The sequence below is a fragment of the Anabrus simplex genome, chromosome 2, assembly GCF_040414725.1.
Source record: "Anabrus simplex isolate iqAnaSimp1 chromosome 2, ASM4041472v1, whole genome shotgun sequence".
Lineage (NCBI taxonomy): Eukaryota > Metazoa > Arthropoda > Insecta > Orthoptera > Tettigoniidae > Anabrus > Anabrus simplex.
Genome location: NC_090266.1, coordinates 613,891,828 through 613,898,443, shown reverse-complemented (window position 1 = coordinate 613,898,443; position 6,616 = coordinate 613,891,828).

Sequence of the window (6,616 nt, the reverse complement as noted above, 5' to 3'; positions counted from 1 at the left end):
TGCCCCAGAGGAGTGCGACGGGCTTCGGCAGCCGGCACAATTCCTATCCTCGCCGCTAACTGGGGGCTTATTCATTCCATTCCTGACCCGGTTGAATGACTGGAAACAGGCTGTGGATTTTCAATGTACTTATTCTGATCATAAACCGATCATTTTTAATCTTTCCTGGGTTCGTTTTCAAGAGCCATCTTTTCCTTTGGAGAACCTTCTTAGATTCAAGTAAATTCTTCTGGCATATAAATAAAAATTTAAACACATTTGAAATACACGATAGGAATGAGATTGACCGTGCAATTGTTCACCTCTTAATAAGGTCAATAATGCACGGAAGTGTGTCATTCGTATCGCCAAAAGTCCTGCGCACTTGCCTACGGGCGACAATAGTGCTGGTCATACTGTCATCATTGACAATGGCAGCAGATGTAATTTACCGCCAAGTAGCGGTCTTGCATCTTGATGTGAAGTCCATAATAATAATAATAATAATAATAATAATAATAATAATAATAATAATAATAATAATAATAATAATAATAATAATAATAATAATTATGTGCGGACCGCGCTGGAAACGGGTCCTGAACGGGTAATGACTACGATTGCAGTCCGGCCGCCGGTTCAGTACTGCCAAGGCACCCAAGACGACACCACGCCGGATCTCATCAAGGATATGATCCACATTAAAAAAGCTTATAGGAAAAGATGGCAAAGATTTAGGGACCCACCTGACCGGGTTGAATACCTGGACCTAGCCCGGGAAGTACGAAATCGATTGCTGGAAAGAAAGATTGAAAAATGGGAGGAAACTTGCCGTAATCTATTAGAAAACGAGTCAGATCGCGAATTTTGGAGGATTAAGTATAAAACAATAAGCATTCAATTATAAATTTCATTATAATGCCGCAACGAAGCACGGGTATCTTGCTAGAAAAATATAAGTGAATCCCTCCCGGTTGATGTATGTGGCAGCCTTCTGACGAACGAGACAAGTAGCCTAATTCTGGAATGTATGTAGTCGAAGTGACCTGTCATTCCGTGGAAATTATCAAATGTAGCCTATAATAAAATGTAACGGTTGCCAATATGTGTAGTCAAGTTCACAACAGTTACTGGGCTGTCCCTTGTGTCAGTCTCAAGAAAAAAGTCTCTTGAAAAGCGAAATCGTATTTTAAACTGTATATCCCCGTACGTTTCAAATGAATTGCTACGATTTCCCAGCAGACGACCCACCGAGAGGCCGTCGCAGTAACCTTTCTTCCCGGAATCGTCTGAACATAATACAAATTATATGTTTCATGGTACATAACATCTGATTGTGATTCACTCTTAACATTTGAGGTTAAACAGTGTTCTCGACAGTGTTTAAACGTGGGCGGTTGAACGTAGGTTTTAGATAGCGTCTAAGTCATAAATAACGTCTTTGCAATGCGGCAGCCATTCTCAAACATTGTTTAACCGTAGACATCGTCTAAACACCGTTTCTGCAATCGGCCCAAAGCGGATAATTGCAGCTCAGTCAGCTTGATTTGTGTTGTTTGTAAGTTCTGGGAAAAGATTGCTTCTGATTATATTGGACACGTTTGCGAGATTACTGATTTGATAGAAGGCAGTTCGGGTTTCGGAAAGGTTATTCCAGTGCTTGTAGGATTCCAGCAAGATATAGCAGGTACGGTATGTTAGATTCAGGAGGTCTAATGGACTGCATCGCTGTTCACCAATCTAAGGGGTTTTGGTAGGATAGATCATGGGAGACTGCTAACGAAAATGAGTGATTGAATGGATGGCTACATTTCTAGAAAACAGATCTCAGAGTAGGTGAAGTATTATCCGATCTGATCCCGTAACGATTAGGAGGGGGCCGATGACCTTCGATGTTAGGCCCCTCAAAACAACAAGCATCATCATCATCACGATTAGGACGGGGGTCCGCAAGGCAGTATTCTTGGACCTTTATGTTTTCTTGTACATGATATGAGTAAAGAACTAGAATCACCGATAAGGATGATGTTATACTATATAGATCAGGGCCTCTCAAACGCCCAAAATCTCACGCGTGCAAACAGCGGCGCAGAGTTCCTGTGCACAGTGCATCTGTCCCGTTCGGCTCGGCTCGGACCAACGCTTCGTCTCTGGGCTACTCGGCTAAGATCGGCTCAATTCGGCTCAAATTTGGAGCGCTACGGAGCAAGTGAGGAAGAGAGAGACAGGGGAGCGAGCGAGACAGGCGTGGGGATAGATATAGATAGCGCTATTGCTCCAAATCGAGGAGTGGGGGTCTGCACTCTGGTCAACCAAGCGAAGTCGTCTTTTGCACTGTACACAGTGCATGCACCACGCACATGCACCCTGAGAGACCCTGATATAGAGTAATAAAAAAGTTAAAGGACTGTAAGCGACTGCGGAAAGATCTCGAAAATGTCGTGAGATCGACGGCAGACAGTGGTATGATGGTAAACAGGTTGTAAGTTTTACCAAGTAGAAAGTGGAAAACAAGTTATTTTACGTCGCTCCGACACTGATAAGACTTATGGCGACAATAGGACAGGAAAGGGCTAGGAGTGGGAAGGAAGCGGCCGTGACCTTAATAAGGTACAGCCCCAGCATGCGCCTGGTGTGAAAATGGGAAACCACGGAAAACCATCTTCAGGGCTGCCAACAGTGGGGTTCGAATCCACTATCTCCCGAATACTGGATATTGGCCGCACTTAAGCGACTGCAGCTACCGAGCCCGGTAAGTGGAAAAGTCCTCTCAACTCTTTTTTTTTTTTTTTTTTTTTTTTGCTAGTTGCTTTACGTCGCACCGACACAGATAGGTCTTATGGCGACGATGGGACAAGGAAGGGCTAGGAGTGGGAAGGAAGCGGCCGTGGCCTTGATTAAGGTACAGCCCCAGCATTTGCCTTGTGTGAAAATGGGAAACCACGGAAAACCATTTTCAGGGCTGCCGACAGTCTTCTCAACTCTAATTACAGTGTTAGAGGGGTGAAAGCATCTCACGGGGCTCGCTATAAGTACCTAAGTATTAATGTAAGGAAATATCTTCATTGGGGTAATTACATTATCGTAATCGTAATCTGTTTACCCTCCAGGGTCGGTTTTTCCCTCGGACTCAGCGAAGGATCCCACCTCTACCGCCTCTATGGCAGTGTCCTGGAGCTTAAGACTCTGGGTTGGGGGATACAACTGGGGAGGATGATCAGTACCTCGCCCATGCGGCCTCACCTGCTATGCTGAACAGGGGCCTTGCGGGGGGATGGAAAGTTTGGAAGGGATTGACAAGGAAGAGGGAAGGAAGCGGCCGTGGTCTTAAGTTAGGTACTATCCCGGCATTTGCCTGGAGGAGAAGTGGGAAACCATGGAAAACCACTTCCAGGATGGATGAGATGGGAATCGAACCCACCTCTACTCAGTTGACCTCCCGAGGCTGAGTGGACCCCGTTCCAGCCCTCATACCACTTTTAAAATTTCGTGGCAGAGCCGGGAATCGAACCCGGACCTCCGGGGGTGGCAGCTAATCACACTAACCACTACACCACAGAGGCGGACTGTACATGCTCATTCTGATTCAATTTTCCTACGTAATCCAAATAGTGTTTCAATCATTTCTGGTTGGCTATACACAAACACATAACGTTCCAAATCATTAATACACTATACAGCTTTTTGATGAGTAGGTGGCTCCATGGGGAGAGAAACTTCTTCTTCTTCTTCTTCTTCTTCTTCTTCTTCTACTTTTCCAATCTTTCTTTTGAGGAAATCACTTTTTGTAACAAACCATCAATTGTTCTAGGAATACTAGCGTGAACTTCTGAGACGTTACCGAAATCACTAAAAACACCAACGTCTCACAGTTCACTACGTAAGAGTCCAACAAATTGCGTCGAGGACCGTCATTCGCCATCTTATTGCATTGTTACACTTATTACCGAGCTCGATAGCTGCAGTCGCTGAAGTGCGGCCAGTGTCTAGTAAACGGGAGATAGTGGGTTCGAACCCCACGGCGGCTTCCTTCCCACTCCTGGCCCATCCCTGTCCCATCGCCATCGTCACCATAAGACCTATCTGTGTCGGTGCGACGTAAAGCAACTTGCTTGTTACACTTATCAGCCAAATTGCAGGACGATTCTCTGTCTTAACATTATTGGTTTTAAATGTCCTTGGACGTGCAGCATTTCCAATGACAATGTTAATATTGCTTGCACTAAACCATTACAAAACAGCAAAACAAAACCTGTCCAAACTGTCATTTAATGGCCGTCCAATGTCCAGAGTTGACGGGTGCCCAATATACAGAGTATTTTTCACGTGTAAATGTATGGGCAATTAAACGGTGCATTCAATTTATGTCCAGTCAAAAGGGTGTCCGGGGTATAGGGGTGTCCAATGTGAGGAGTTTAACTCTACCACAGTAGCGTGATAATAATAATAATAATAATAATAATAATAATAATAATAATAATAATGAATGTCCGACTCCTTGGATGAATGGTCAGCGTTGGCTCCTTCGGTTCATAGGGTCCCGGATTCGATTCCCGGCCGGGTCGAGGATTTTAATCGCGTCTGATTAATTCTTCTGGCTCTGAGACTGGGTGTTTGTGTTTCCTCTTCATATTGAGACATCACACACTACACTACCAACCACCACAAAAACAAGCAATAGTGACTACATACCTTCATATAGGGCTGGCGTCAAGAAGGGAACCAGCCGTAAAACTGGGCCATATAGACATTTTCTACACAGTTTGCATCCCCGACCCCACAGGTGTGGGAAAAGCGGAAGAAAAACAAGAAATAATAATAATAATAATAATAATAATAATAATAATAATAATAATAATAATAATAATAATAATAATAATAATAATACACTAACTTTTATGTCAACTATTCTTATTACATACGATCTACATACAAATACAAATGTTGAATTAGAATGGATAGAAATCAGGTACAAACTTTAATTTGTCTTTTTTTTAATGGGATCCATAGCAATGTATTACGATAGTTATGATTTATAGTATAGGTTTAAGAGTCACTTGACCGGGCGAGTTGGCAGTGCGGGTAGGGGCGCGCGGCTGTGAGCTTGCATCCGGGAGATAGTGGGTTCGAATCCCACTGTCGGCAGCCCTGAAGATGGTTTTCCGTGGTTTCCCATTGTTACACCAGGCAAATGCTGGGGTTGTACCTTAATTAAGACCACGGCCGCTTCCTTCCAACTCCTAGGCCTTTCTTATCCCATCGTCGCCATAAGACCTATCTGTGTCGGTGCGACGTAAAGCGAATATACAGTATATATATATATATATATATAAAGAGACACTTGGGTGCCGGAGTTTTGTCCTGGCCCGTACCAGCTGTTCTCACATTTAAACATTCTTAAACGCCACTTGGATACAGACCCACAACCTCAAGCACGAGGAAGCATCTTACACAACAGGCGCGTCGAACGGAGTTAAATGCGAGGTAAAGATAAATATTGAACGCACATATCTCACAAAAGAGCAGTAGGTCATTTGCTAACCTCAGCTGAGCCAAAGAAAGGTTCAAAAATATCCAGCACGTGAGTGAACAACTTACTATTATAAGATGAGTTAAAATTATTGCTTGGAGTGAAGCCAGACGAAGAGACAGGCTGCCAAAGAATTGCATGTAGGACTGGCTTGTGACTGCATGGCGTGATACGAGGATCATCATGATTGTCTTGTTTACCATCAAGGGTTTGCAGATATTGACTGTTGTCTGCAGGAGCCTGAAGGGTCCTACCCAAACGGTTAGGAAGAATTTATCATGCGTGAGCCCCTGCGGATGTAGTCTCCTTGAGGATGACTTGTTATACTCCCGGTTTTAAGAGGGCTGTGTGTGTATGTGTTCAATACTCCTCCCTCCGCCAAGAAGAAGTGAAGCGTGGCGAATACAAGACGCAAATTTAACAAATGCAAGAATCGAGGGGAAAACATTTGAAATTATGTCATTCAGAGGAACCCAACGAAAGCAAATGTTATGTACTTTTCTCTTAGATGAAAATATTTATAACCGAGCGAGTTGACTGCACGGTTCGCGTCGTGTAACTGTTAGCTTGCATTCGGGAGATGATGGATTCGAACCCCATTGTCGGTAGCTGTGCAGATGGATTTCTGTGGTTCCCCATTTTCACACCCGGCAAAAATGGATGTTCCATAATGAAGATCACGGGCGCTTCCTTTCCAGGCCTAGCCCTGTCCTTTCACTACAACCTAAGACGTAAAACTATCGCAGTAGCATTAATAGCACACACATATTTATTCAGAAAACGTACAACTGAATCACTTTTCTTTTTAATGTTTTCAGTGCGTGAATATCTCAAACGAACAAGATTGGAAGCTACCACACAGGTTTTCTCCAAACAAATCTTCTATGACAAGAAAATAAATTACCTAACTTATTCATTGACACGGCCAAGAGGGAAGTAGTGGTACATTTTAAGCCAGAGGTTATCAAACTGTTATGAAATTGTACCCCTCAGTCACGCCTAAAAGTTCAATGTACCCCCACAAAAAATCCCTAAATGATATGTTTAAAAAAATGAGTACCTGGCTTACTTATTAAGGTATTTTAAATGGCTTATAAATCATAGTTG